The sequence below is a fragment of the Petaurus breviceps genome, unplaced genomic scaffold (assembly GCF_028583685.1).
Source record: "Petaurus breviceps papuanus isolate PSGF00001 unplaced genomic scaffold, PetGlider_PUasm1.0 90845, whole genome shotgun sequence".
Lineage (NCBI taxonomy): Eukaryota > Metazoa > Chordata > Mammalia > Diprotodontia > Petauridae > Petaurus > Petaurus breviceps.
The window spans coordinates 18,810-33,512 of record NW_027187359.1 but is presented as its reverse complement, the minus strand read 5'-3'; the positions used below and the strand labels follow the sequence as shown (position 1 = coordinate 33,512).

The 14,703-nt window shown below is 41.7% G+C and overlaps 1 long non-coding RNA gene across 2 annotated transcripts in view; it reads left to right on the top strand.

Moving 5' to 3' along the window:
* The window catches only part of LOC138149014 (uncharacterized), a 32,439-nt gene extending 17,968 nt beyond the window's left edge, over positions 1-14,471 (top strand). For both annotated transcript variants that reach the window (XR_011165218.1, XR_011165217.1), the window contains 3 exons: positions 6,489-6,550; positions 8,937-9,165; positions 10,123-14,471. This is a non-coding gene — a long non-coding RNA (uncharacterized lncRNA). The remainder of the gene's footprint in view (positions 1-6,488; positions 6,551-8,936; positions 9,166-10,122) is intronic.
* Positions 14,472-14,703: the final 232 nt, after the last annotated feature.

Below are 14,703 nucleotides of genomic sequence, written 5' to 3'. Positions count from 1 at the left end.
TTCAAGTCCTGCTTCAGATACTTAGTTGTGTGACCGTGTGCAAGTCACTTAATCTCTGCTTCAATATCCTCATCTATAAGATGAGGTAATAATAATAGTGCTAAGTGGTGATGTAGACAGAACACTGGTCCTGGAGTCAGGAAGATATGAGTTCAAATCCAGCCTCTGGTACTTCCTAGTTGTGTGACCTTGGGCAAGTCACTTAATCTGTTTGCCTTAGTTTCTCCATCTGTAAAATGGGGATAATAACAGCACCAATTTCCAAGGCTTGATATGAGGATCAAATGCAACTATATTTGTAAAGTACTTAGCACCTTGCTTGACACAAATGCTTGCTCCCTTCTCCCTATTATTAATAGGTTAATAGTAGCACCTAGAGCAGGTAGGTGACAGAGTGGATAGAGTGCTGGTCCTGGAGTCAGAAAGACTCATCTTCCTGAGTTCAAATCTGGCCTCAGACACTTACTAGCTGTGTGACCTTGGGCAAGTCACATAACCCAAGTTTTGTTTGTTTCTTTGACAAGAAAGCCCCATATGGAGTCAGACACGAAAAATGACTGAACAGCACGTAGTACCTACCTCACAGGTTGTTAGGATCAAAAGAGAAACCAGGGTAAACAGGTAAAGCTAAGATTCTTCCCCCTCCCACTTGGGGGCAAAAAAAAATTCCTTCCTCATTCAGCCTGGGGAAAGATAGTAGAATTAACATCTCATTGAGTTGCAAATGAACTATTGTTTTCGGCTACAGTTTGTCCCAGAAGAAACAAAGGGTTTAAACTAGGGCCAGTTATCTAGGGGTGTGGTGATCTCACGTGGTGAGTAGGAAGCTCTGGTCCTTCTATCTGGGCACTCTAGGGGAGAGGGTGCTTCCAGGGAACACTCAGCCCAGTTGGGTAGGGGAGGAGAGAGGATTGTATTTAATAATGCAGATAAAAATGGCGATGTAAAAACAAAGGTTATCAAGAAAAATATTTAGAAGAATTATAGCATTTCCAAGTCGTTTCAAGGACCCCAAAGTCATCCGACAATACAGTTTCTGAATAATTAAAAATGAATATCACCTAGTAAGGGTCACTGGGAGTGTGAGCAGGTTGTAGAACATTTTAAATGAGGAATTTTTTAAAAGATGTCAGCAAAAAAAACCCCTATGAATGGAAAAGGTGGGATGGTCATCTGGTGAGGAGAGATAAAGCTGGTGTAGTTTTCAAATAATGATGACTAGAGAAGGAAATGGCAAACCACTCCCAAAGGGGTCATGAAGAGCTGGACACAACTGAACAACAAACAAAACATTTATATAGCACATTAAGGTTTGCAAAGCAGCTTACAAACATCACACTTTATCCTTACAACAAGCCTGGGAACTGGGCACTATCATTATCACCATTTTATAGATGAGGAGATTGAGTTAAGTGGAGTCACACAGCTACTGTCGGAAGCCAAATATGAACTCAGCTGCCTCAGATGCTTGGATGTCAGGAGAAAGTAAAGAGGGGATATCAAAATATAGAGTGTGTGGATCAGAGCAGCAAGAGATGAGCAAGCATTTGAATATCTGAAAGTATCTCGATGTGTCTGAATTTAGAAGGGACCTCCGAGGGCCTCTAGTCAAATTTCTAGCTGAAATAGGAATTTCCTTTATAACATCCCAAGTATTCACTCATCCAGCCCCTTAGCTTGAATCCTCCCAGTGACAGAAAGTGCTCTACCTGATAAAAAGCCCATTCCATTATTGGGCAGCTCTGATTGTTAGGAAATTCTTCCATATATTGAGCTTATTATATCTACTGCCCTAAATTGCCAAGACCAAAGTAATTGTCATTAAGGCATTGTGTCTCTACAATGCCCAGGTTGAAAGGCACCCTGTTAGCTGGAAGATGGAAAACTATTAATTTTTTAACTGGAATCATATCAGCCTGTAACAGGAGGAGCTGGAGGAAGAAGGGGGCTATTGTGTTTTGATTGAAGTCTGTCATAACCTAAGGTAACAAAGCAGGGGAGGAAGGAGTCACAAATTGGGGGAGGAGGGCTGTCAAGATGGGGAATTATTTCTAGGTTTCTGTTAAGGGAGGATGCAAAGACTGGAACTTCTGTCCCAAGTTGGCTACAGTGTGACTTTACCAGTCCTAGGAAGAAAATCCTAGAAATATCTAACCCTCCTCACCCCTAGTTCTACTCCTGCTGCTACTTCGATCAAAAATCTTGACATTGTCTTGGTGTCCCTGGGTCCTTCATTAAAATATAACACACCCCAGGACACACAGACAGACTCATCCTGTCATTGTTCTAAGGTCCCCTCCTGATCTAACATTCTATGTCCTAAGGTCTCTTCTGACATGATAGGATTCAATAAGATGGGGGTCGGGGAGAGAGACTTTGAAGATGCCGGTGAGTGGAAGATCATGTACTGAACAGTCTCTAATCTAGTCCATCATTTTTTTCCAGTTTCTTTTCTGTCTGAGGCTTCCTTGTGGGTCCCAGATGACAACAGCCCAAGGAACATGCCACCAACTCTTCTCTAACACAAACTAATTTCTCCCCGTTTCCCTGTCTCCTACCAGAGACTGTTTGGATAACTTTTAAATGGCCCCTTCTCTAGTCTCTCTTCTGTGTTTGCCACTGCCCAGTGGGCTCCCCTTTCCTGGGGCCGGGGAGGTCATCCCCACCCTAGCGGCCTCAGACTTGGCAGGTTACTGGGCAGACAGAGGCTCAAACAGTGGCCTGTCTGTACTGAGGACTGATGTTTACCCAATGGAGCAGCCTGGGGAGACAAGAGAGGGAAGACCTGGCCAGGCCACACTTAGAAGGCTGCAGGCTTCAGCCTACTCCTGATTTCTGTGATGCTCCTCGTTCTATAATCTGGAGGTGTGAGGCCTCTCAGGTCCCTTTCAGCTGGAGACGTGTTATCCTATAATCCTATATTCTTCTGCCAGCCCTGGGTTCCCTCCCAAGCAGGGACCTGTCTACAGATGAAGCTGGCATAGACACCATCCTAGGAGTCCTATGTGGCTCTCGGCAAGTCACCTAACCTGTCTGAACCCCTCAGTCCCTCATCTGCACAATGAGGGTGATATTGTACCTATCTCCCAAAGTTGTGAGGAAAGAACTTTTTGAAGTGGCATAGAGATGGGAGTTGTTATTATCATGCCCACTTTCTCTTCTGAGTCTGACAATAGCCCCATGGGGGTAGTTAGAGCAGAAGTTATTAATTTTCTTTTTACAAATGAAAGGGAGAGAGAAGAGGAATTTATATAGTGCCTACTATGTATTAGATGCTGTGCTAAGTGCTTTAAAAGTATTATCTCATTTGATTCTCATAACAATTCCTCAAGGGAGGAGATGTTATATTTCCCATTTTATAATTGAGGAAACTGAGGCAAACAGAAGTTAAGTGACTGGTTTAAGGTCACATAGCCAGTAAGCCTCAGAAACTCAAATGAACCTCAAAAGCAGCTCGCCCAAGGCCACTGGTCTAATTAATGGCAATACTGGAGGCCTAATGGGCAATGCAAAGATGTTTAGTAGTGTCAATTTAGGCAGGTCAGGTGACCTACTTGGGAGCAATGATGTAAAAGGCATCCCTGAGGCCATGAATGAGCAAAGAGGTGGTCCAGTCCTAGAAGTTTTCTAGGATTTTGTGAACTCTGGGTCTCAGTTTACTCCTCTGTAAAAACAATTGACTGGACGAAATGATATCTAAAGTTCCTTCCAGTATTAACTTTCTCTGTTCTAACGTCCTTATTAGCTTTCAGCAGTCTATATTCTACAGGCCCTTCCATATGTGACATTCTATGTTCAGAGGTCCCTTCCAACACTCAACTCTATACTCTTGAGTCCTATGAAAGAAATGACAAGACTTAGCAATTGTTTTTCTTATCCCCATGCATGAATAATCAGAGTGGATGAAACAGGGAGACAACATGCAAATAAATACATATAAACAAGCTACATAGAGGATAAATAGGAAATAATTAACAGAGGAATGGTTCTAGAATTAAGAGGGTTTGGGAAAAACTTTCTTAAAAAGATGGGATTTAAGATGGTACTTAAAGGAAACCAGTAAGATCAGTAGGCAGAGTAGAGGAGGGAGAACATTCCAGGAACAGGGGGACAACCAGAGAAAATTCCTGGAACTGAGAGATACTTATACTTATAAGTATATCATATTATATATATCATATTATCATACTTCATATTATATAACAATCATATATTATATTATATATTATACTGTTCATGAAACAGTCAGGAGGCCGATCCATTATAATAGAATCATAGAACTACAGCTGGAGAGGCAGCATGCATGATAGATGGATGGATGGATGGATGGATGGATGGATGGATGGATGGATGGATGGATGGATGGATGGATGGACAGACAGCCAGATAAACAGACTGATTTTCATGTGCACTGAGACAGAGACACACAGAGAGAGCAATAGATAAATTCTCATCCTTTTAACTTTCAACTCCCTCCTCCCATGTTTCTTACATACTTATCTGTGTACATGTCCTCTACCAGTCCCATAGAATGTAAGTTCCTTGAAGACAACAATATTTCATTTTTAATTAGAAACCCATATTTTGTTAAATTCTCTATAAAATGTGGCCTTTGAGTGTCAGTTGAAAAAATATACCTTTTGAGTATATGAGGTTTTATTTATATTGATACATTTTGCAGGAAATTAAAAAAAAAAGCAGTGGGAATATGCTGTTTATTAACATTCCTACTGGAATTTTATCAGAGAATCTGGATTTGACTCCTGACTAGGCTACATAGAATGCATGTGTTTGGGAGCTAGATTTGGACTAGATGATATTAGATGCTTTCCATTTCTAGATCCTATGATTTTAGCATTTCTTTCTCAGTTTTCTTTTTTCTCTTGCTATTTCTCAAACAAGACACTCCCATCTCCCAACTCCATGCACTTTCAATGGCTCTCCTCCATGCCTGGAATTTTCTCTCTCTCTTCATCTCCACATCTTAGTTTCTCTGGCTGGTTTTCTTCAAGTTCCAGTTAAAATCCCACCTCCTAGGGTGCTTAATATACAAGGTAATAAACAAACAAATAAAATCTCACCTTCTATAAAAACATCCTTTCCCAATCCTCTTTGATGCTTGTACCTTGGCCATGTTGATTATTTTCAGTTTATCTTGTATAAATTGTTTATACATAGTCATTTGCATGCTGTCTCCCCCATTAGACTGTGAGCTTCTTGAGGGCAGGAACTGCCTTTGCCTTTCTTTATAAGCCTCAGCACTTAGTACCTGCTACATAGTATAAGCATTCAGTAAATGATTGTTGATTGACAGACTGATTGGCCTGGCTTCCCCAGGTTCAGCCAGCTCAGGAAGGTGACTGGACTCGACCTCCCTTCTTTGATGTATCACTTTCTTTGCTAGGATCAAACAGAGCTTCTTCGACTCAGCCATCTCTTTCATCCTCCCACCCCTTACAAAAGGAGCCAAGATCCTCCTCCTTCTCATGTCCCCCCAGGACTCTTATATCTATGGCACTTTCTAGTTATAAAGTGTGTTCACAGAGAAGATCTCATCTGATCTGGAGAGCATTGTGAGGTAGGCAGGGAGAGGATAGTATTCCCATCCTACAGATAAGAGAAGTGAAATGATACCAGTCATAATTATACAGTACTGAGACCCCAACTGTTCCAGTTTTTGTTGATGGTACCACAATACTCCCAAGTCCCCTAAGGCTTGAAACCTTAGTCATATTTGCTTCTTCTCTCTCTCTACCCCACCCCCCAAATCTTGTCCTTCCCATCTCCAGAACACCTCCTGCATTGACTCTTTTTTTTAACTAATGTTGTCACCACCCTAGTTTATGACCTCATATTTTGTGTGTGTGTGTGTGTGTGTGTGTAGATTTTATATATATCTATCCACAGAGGCTCCATTTTATAGAAAGAGAAGCTGAGGGTCAAATACCAATGTGACCTGCCCAAAGTCACACAGCTAATAAGTGGTAGAGAGAGAATTTGGACCCAGGGTCCTCTGTCTCCAAAGCCAGCCCCCTTTCTACTGTACCATACTGTTTTCCTCCATCCACTTCAAACTACTTTTTCTGCATTATTTTACATTATTCTCTTTCACATGCTTTATATGGGGTATTCCAAAAGTTGTGCAGTTATAAGCCATTAAAAGTTAAAACTTGGGCAGCTAGGTGGCACAGTGGATAGTATACTGACCCAGGAGTCAAGGAGACCTGAGTTCAAGTCCAGTCTCAGAGATTTATTAGCAGTATGACCCTGGGTAAGTCACTTAATCCTGATTGTCTCCAAATAAAAATATTAAAAATTCATGAAGACTTTTGAGGCACCTTATACAGTTGAATTGATTGGAACTATTGGCTGCTCTCCAATACTGTCCTGCCATCCCATTTGCCTCAGTTTGCCTCTATGTGTGATAAAGCACTGGATTCCTTCCTTATCTTCACTTACTAAAACATTTCTCTTCCTTTACCTCTCAGGTGAAGTTTCTCCTCCTCTGTGAAGCCTTCTCTGGTCCTTTACTTCTTCCCTGCTAGCCCAGGTAAAAATGATCCTTCCTTCCTCACCCTTTCCTAGGGCACTTTGTCCTGGTGTCTCCTTTGCCATAATCATAGAAGCATATAACTGGAGCATGCATGCCAGTCAGACAGTAGGACAGATTACTGTCTAGATAGCCAGATAAACAGATAAATAGATCGACTGGGAGAGATAAAGACACAGAGAGGGAGCAGAAGGGAAAGTATTTTATTAAGTACTTACTTAAACCAGAATGCTGGATTTAGAGTCAGGAAGACCTAGGTTCAAATCCTGCCTCGAATATTTACTATCTATGTGACCCTGAGAAAGCCACTTAACCTTCTTTCAGCCTCAGTTCTTCATTTGTGAAATGAATACATTGAAGTAAATGACCTTAAATGTCTCTTCCAGCTCAGGACTGGAACTCAGGTTTTCATGACTCCAGGCCCAGCACTGCATCTACTCCACTACTTAATTCTCACCTTATAGATCTGCTGCCCAGATAGCCATAGCTTACACAGTTCTGATCATTTATGTTCTAGGCTTTTTTTTTTAAGCTCTGCTAGTTTGTGAAAGGAAGCGATTTAAATGTAAGCCGAGGTTTTAGTCAACCCTTTTCCCAAAGGCAAAAGAAGTTTCTGCTTTTCAGAGGGAGAAGGGGCCAAACGTCAAACCTATGGACACAACATACCTGAGCCCCAAATTCACCTCTAGCTGGGGATCTCCAGGTTCTGGGGAAGTGAGGAAAATTCTCTGGTTTCCAAACCTTTTTTGATTGAACAATTCTATCAGTAAAAAATGTGTAAGGATGCACCCTCCCCACATACATACATATATACATATATAGGTATATATATACATATACACACATATACATATATATATATATGATTAGATAAATCCTCCCTGCTCCTTCCTCCCCATATCCAATCTGTTACCAAGGCCCATTGATTTCATTTTTACAACATCTCTTGTGTATGCCCCTTTCTCTCCCCTGACACTGCCACCACTCGAGTGTAGGCCTCACCACCTCATGCCTGAACTATTGCAATAGCCTGCTGATGCCTGTGTGGCTCTGTCTCCCCACTCCAATCCATCCTCCCTTCAGCCACCAAAGTGATCTTCCCAAATCACATCTGATTGTGTCACCCTAACCCTTCCCTCCACACTCAATAAACTCCATTGGTTCCCTATGATCAGGATCAAATGTGAAATCCTGTTTGATGTTCAAAATCCTTCATAACCCAGCCCTTCCTACCTTTCCAGTCTTTTTACACCTTCCTTCCCAACTTAACCTCTTCAATCCAAAGACATTGGAGCCTCCTGGCTGTTCCAGGAACAAGACACTTTCTCTCTCAGTTCCAGGAATTTTCTCTGACTGACCCCCATGCTTGGAATGCTCTCCCTCCTCAACTCCACCTACTGACCTTACTGGCTTCCTTTAAGTCCCCACTTAAATATCATCTATTTAAGAAAGCCTTTTCTAGCCCCTCTTAATTCTAGCACTATCCTTCTGTTCATTATTTCCTGTTTGTCCTGTACATGGCTTGTCTGTATGCATTTATTTTCATGTTGTCTCCTGTATTAGATTCCAGCTTCCTTGAGGGTCAGACCGTCTTTTACCACTTTTTATCCCCAGTTCCTGGCACTTACTGTGTACTTAATAAATGTTTGTTCATTGATTGATATATTTATTTATAAATTATATGCTGTCAATACACCAATAATTATAGGCATTATAAAGCTTATGCAAAGTATAGAAATAGATAAACATGAAATGGTATTTGATCCTACTGTCAATAAGGAGCTACCACAGTTTATTGAATAGGGGAGTGGCATTGTCTGACCAGCCCTTAAGGAAAATCACTTTGGCAGCTTTGTAAAGGATCTACTGGAATGAGGAGAGGCCGAGGTGGGGTGATCTGGGCTGTCGGCAAGAGCAGAGACAAAGGGACAAATTCCAGAGATGTGATAGAAATAACAGGACAAAAACGCTTTTTCTTATTTGCATGCATGCAGAAATGTTGCACCCCTCCCCTAGTAGAATATAAATGCTTTGGGGTCCTCAGATTTGGGGGCATCCCCAGCCCCTAGAATGGTGGCTGGCACATAAGGAGCACTTAATGAATGTTTGAGAAATAAATAGGCACTTTGAGCTCTAACAATTTGTCCTTGAATGATCCTTTATTGCATATTCCCTCCCTGGAGCATGTGGTATAACCTATTCACACCTTCTCATCCTCCTGATTCTTGATTCATTTTTGTTCAAGTACCCCCATAAATCCTCCACAGGGGATCTACCAAATGTATAGGAGGCATTCTTTCATTCTTTTGGGTCTTTTTATCATTTCAAAGATACCTAAGGGCAGCCATCTTCCTCAGCTGCATGACTTGTCCATCTTTTTTTGCAGTTCTACACAGGGATAGGGACCAGACCTGCAATTTCATTGCTGTTGGGAACTCCCAGTGAGAAAAACTCCTTCCAACAATGCAGAACAACACCTTCTCTATAAGTGAGAAGGCTTAGAGAGCTCTCTAGAGCCCTGAGAGTTTAAGCATCTTGCCCAATTTTAAGTAGGTGTCAGAAGTGGGATCTGAACCCTGATTTTTCTGAGCTCCCAAACCAGCTCCCCATCCAAGGTAATGTACTTTACGAAATCTTTAATGCCATTCTTTGGTTTAATGACTGTTGAGATGCTGCAGCCTACACAACTATTTCTAAAAGTTGTGTGAAAATTCTTGAAGGGCTTCTGGGACATTCTCAGTTTAAAGATCAACTATCTGACACCTCCTTTATCAGGTCAACTCAGAGAATAGAATAGATAACTGGATAACACCTCTAGCAGAATGGGGGTGGGGTGGGGGAAGGAGGGAACATGCGAGCCCAGCCTGGAATCTGAAGACCCATCATCTGGTCCAGACTGAGCAGCTTCATGCCAAACTCCACAGGTGCCCCAGTCTGTAGAACTTACCTTCCCCTGTCTAGCCTGGGATAGTGGGAAGAAGGAGTCGGGAGTGTCTGGGCAGTTCAGGTCTTTGTATTTTCATAAACCTCCCAGGGTGGCTTTGGCCTGTGAATCAAGCCCAGAGGACAATGCCCCAGATGGTTCCAGTGGGGCAGGGGGAAGGAGCCACACACAAAAAGTCAACTTTGCTCAAATAATCCTCTTCTCTCCCCCTCTTACTTCCCTCCCTTCTGTGAATTTAGGAAATGGGGATCAACAGACCTAGGGTCCAGTCCTAGAAGTTATTCAGGATTTTGTGAGCTCTGGGTCTCAGTTTCTTCCTCTGAAAAAACAATTGATTGGACTAAATGATATCTAAAATTCCTGCCAGTATTAATATTCTCTGCTCTGACAGCTCTACCAGTTTTCAGCAGTCTGTATTCTAAAGGCCATTCCCCATCTGACACTCTGTGTTCTGAGGCCTCTTCCAGATCTCCACCTTCAATGTTCTGGAGCCCCTTCAAATTTTAACATTCTGCATAATAAAGTCCCTTCAAAGCACTAAAATTTTATAACATTATTAAGGAAAACTGTTCAGTCTAAGGAAAGTAAAATGCTCAGTCTGTGACAGTTATTGTGTTTCTTTCTCCAGGTCTCGGTTTTCCCATCAATAAAATTAGGTTGGACTAGATGTCCTCAGGAATTCCTTCCAGCTCTAAATCTATGACCCAGTGATGGAGGTGTACATACCCAGCCCTGGAGGCAACAGAAGCCAGGTGCCATGCACCACCACATCCCACACTCAGGTCCACCTTTGGAGTCAAGCCCCTGGTCCAGGCTCACTGCCGGGGATAGGGAGCAGCAGGGCCCAGGACAGGTACCAACCCACGAAGGGGAAAGTCACAACTCAAACACCTGTTTCTGGACCAGGACTATCTGGGGTCTCTGAAGAAAGTCACAACTTCGGCTCAGTAGCCACCTTTGGTCCCCCGGACCCAATGGCCAGCCCCGCAGAGACTGCCTTCCTGCCAACTGCTTTGTCCAGGACCTCTCCCAATTCCTGGCCATTGGGCTCTACTCCCCCCCTTATTTGCCACTGACTTCCACCCTCTGCCCTGGTTCAGGCTCCCAAGACCCAGAGGAGAGAGGAAAAACAGTCACTCACCCCGCCCACCCCCAGAGGGAAGGTTGTGAAGGGAAGATGGCGGCCAGCCCTGGGACTTACTCACCGTAAGGGTTGTCCACACTGGCCCCTATCGGCATGTTTACACTGACCATCTCCCCGCCTGCTGGTTGGGCACATATACTGGGGACCGACCCCAAAGCTGAGTGGAGAACTGAGGCAGCCTGAAAGTGGGGCCAGACTGGAGGGAAGGAGGGAGGGACAACGGGCCCAGGGAGGGCCCAGTGGCCTGTGTTATCTTATTGATTCTCTTAATCAGGGCTAATGTGGGTGGGGATGTTAAATTGTAACCAGTCTCTTAGGGAAACCGATCTGCAGGGGACTGTCGCTGTAGCCATAGTAACAGCCGGGAAGCTGGAACTTAGGAGGGCTTTTACAGCCTGCCTTGCACCTGGATCTGGGGAGGGAGACAGCCCTGAGACCCAGCAAGCAGGAAGAGACAGGGACAGAGTGGGGTGTGGAGGTGAGAGTCCAACCTGCACCCAGGACAAGAGACAAGGGCCTAGAGCTTTTATTGCCTAGGGGCCCAGTCCCAGGAAAACAAAGGACTGGCTGTGTGAGGGTGAGGTGAGGGGTGGGGGAGGAAGGCAGAGAGGGGTGAAGGTCTGAGGGTGACAGGAAGGGACCATCCTCCTTACTCAACCTCACCCCACTGCCAGGATTCATGGACAGGAGGAAGCATGCTTGGAATAATAACCCAATCAAAGAGAAAGGTCTGAATTTAAAATTAAGAGGGACAACCTGAATTTTACCCCTGGCTCTTCTCACATCATATTTAAATCCTCAAATGTGTGCTACTATTGTTCAAGACCTGGTCTCTAATATTGTCCAGAGTTGAGAAGTATATTAGTTATAATCTCTCTCTCTCTCATCATCATCCACAATATACTCATACACACATATTCAGGCACAGGAAAGAGTTAAGCAGTCTTTTGAGTCATTGATGTTGACAAACAATAAAACTATCCTGGCCCATATCTATAGTTAAAAATAAAGCCCCTCTCAGGAAGGGCAGGAATAGTTGCCAATGTTATTGGATATTTTCAAGTATGACTTTAGCTTGATTACATCAATCCCCTCCCCCCTTTTCTTTGGAAAGAAAGCAAAATTACAATCAAAGTCAACAAAAGCAAGAACTAACACAGGGAATTCAGATTTGCTCCAGCTAGTGGGAGGTGACAGAAGGGGATCATACCATGATGGCTGAGGAACAGTGGGCCCAAGTATGCAAACAGAGGTGTGTGTGGTGGTAAATCTTTAACAATCAGTTCTCCAAAAAAGAAAATGTTATGCACAACACACTTTTAAATTTAATTTGCTTTATTAACATTTTCTCCATCACTTTCCTAAATCTAGACAATCGATAACATGATAAATTAAGCCCTGGTTTGTAGGTTTGCACATTTCTGAGATGTACATGATCACACTGAAAATTTAACAATCAGCTTTCTAGAGCATATATGAGCTCATTCCAGCACATCCTAGGCTGCAAGGGATAATTACCTTAATTCTCTTTTGCCTCCCTTTCTCCACCTCATTACCACAGTGACTCTCCAAATAAGGCCCATCTCTCCCTTCTCAGAGGTCTCACACTTGGCCAAAGGTAGAAGCTAATGTTGATCTGATGTCTTCCCATTATCTCTACCTTGCACTGAGTAGGACTTGAGCCCCTACCATCTCTGTAGGTACAGGGGCTCCAAGAAAGATTCTGGCAATCAAGTAGGGTAGCACCAACTTACAGTGCCCATTACAGACCTCTCTCCTCTCTCTTCCACTAAGGACGTTCCCAGACTTAGCAGGCAGAGTCGGAGGGGAAGGCATGGCAAGTTCACCATTGATTTTTCTCCTTTGTTTTTGGAAACCAATAGAATTGACAGTGCTAGATTTTTGAGTCAGAAGAGATAAGTTAAAGTACTCTTCTGTCACTTACTACCTGTGTCACTTTAGGCAAGCCATTTCAACTCTCTGAGCCTCAGTTTCCTTAATTGTAAAATGAGGAGGTTGGGTCAGAAGACTTCAAAGTTTCCTTCTATGTCTGTGTTTCTATGATGCAATTTAGTGATTCTAAATGGAATTTAGTGATTGTTTATATTGTTTTAATTTGGGAGTTTAAGATTTGTTTGTATACTGTTATGAAATTACAATGTTATTAATGTTGATAGAATAAAGTAAAACCAAGAAAATAATTTTAATCGATTGTTTTAAGGAAAATGGAAGTTTTTGTAAAGATGCCAGGCACATCTGGGAAATTGTTGATAATTTCTATTCCTATTCCATAATCACCAATCCTATTCAGGTCCTAAATTTCTTTCTTGTTTATTTTTGGTTAGATTTGTGTAGATCTGAAAGAAACACCTAGAGGTCTTCCTCTATAATAGCTTTACTGTCTAGTCTCCATATAACTCATTTAGCTTTTTTCCTTTAAGTAGATACTCTGCCATTTAGCATGGATACATATATCTATATACCTATATCCATACATCTCTATATACTTGTATTTATATAGCTATACTATACATATTTACAGATAGTGGGCAGCCAGGTGGTGCACAGAGTGCTGGTCCTGGAGTCCCATGTTTCTTAGATCAAATCTGACCTCAGACACTTACTAGCTGTGTGACCCTGGGCAAGTCACTTAAACACTGTTTGTCTCAGTTTCCTCATCTGCAAAATGAGCTGGAGAAGGAAATGGCAAACAACTCTAGTATCTTTGCCAAGAAAACCCCAGATAGGGGTCATGGAGACTCAGACATGACTGAAAAAAGACTGATATACAGATATATGTTGAATATTGATTTTAATTTATTGTCTAGGATACCTTTAAGCATAATATAATTTCTCTGTTTATCTCTTTTAATTACTGTAGCCTTGTCTAAAGTCATGATTGCTACTATTGCTTTTATGGGTTTAGGGAAAACAGGCAAATTAATGAGCTGTTGGTAGAACTGTGAATTGGTCCAGTCAGTTTGGAAATAATATAGAACCATGTCCCAAAATGGATTTTTCATACCCCAGTTTGACACAAATACCATCACTAGACTTATACCCCAAAGAAGTAAAACAGGAAAAGTACTGATATTTATGAAGATATTTATAATTGATCTTTTTTGGGGTGGCAAAAGAACTGAATACTTGGGGATTGTCCATCAAGTGGGAAATGGCTGAATAAAGTATGTTATATGAATGCAATAGAATACTATTACATTATAATAAATTATGAAATGGACAGTTTTGGGGAAATGGGAAGATTTGTATGCACTGATACTGAATGAAGTGAGCAAAGCCAGAATAATTTATACAGTAACACCAGGTGTATGCTAATAAATGTTAAACAATTGGCTCTCCAAAAATGCACAACACACTTTTAAAAGTTTAATCTGCCTTATTACCATTTTCCCTATCACTTTTTAAAGTCTAGACAATCAACAAAAAAAAATAAATCAAGCCCTGATTTGTAGCCTTGACTGATTTCTGATTGTGTAAAGGCTTACACTGAAACTTTAACAATCAGCTAGCTCCAGTACAACCCTGAATAACGCCACTATTGAATAAATAAACAGCTTTGAAAGACTTATGAGTAAGGATCCAGACAATGACCGAACACGATTCCAGAGGATAGATGATGAAAAATGTTACCTTCTTCCTAGAGGGAGGTGACGGACTCAGTAAGAAAAATGAGATATGTATGTTTTAGGACATGACCAATATCCTATTTTGTTTTGCTTGACCAAGCATATTTAAAAATTACAAGATACTTAAAAAAAAAAAAAACTTTTCCAGTGCAGAGGAAGGGAGGTTGGAGAGAGAGAGAAAATAAATGTTTGTTAATTGAAAAAAAAAATTCTATTTCATTTTGAAAAGTGGGAAAACCTTTCTTTATTTTTCTTCCTTCCTTCCTTCCTTTCTTTTTTTTCAATAATACAATGTTTATTAAGAATAGTGCTATATACCTTTGGCCTGGTCACATCATTTCTTGAATATTACATTCTATGCTGAGTACCACATTCTTTTTTTTTCCCAAATGCTTTATTAACTTCTGATTTACATCAT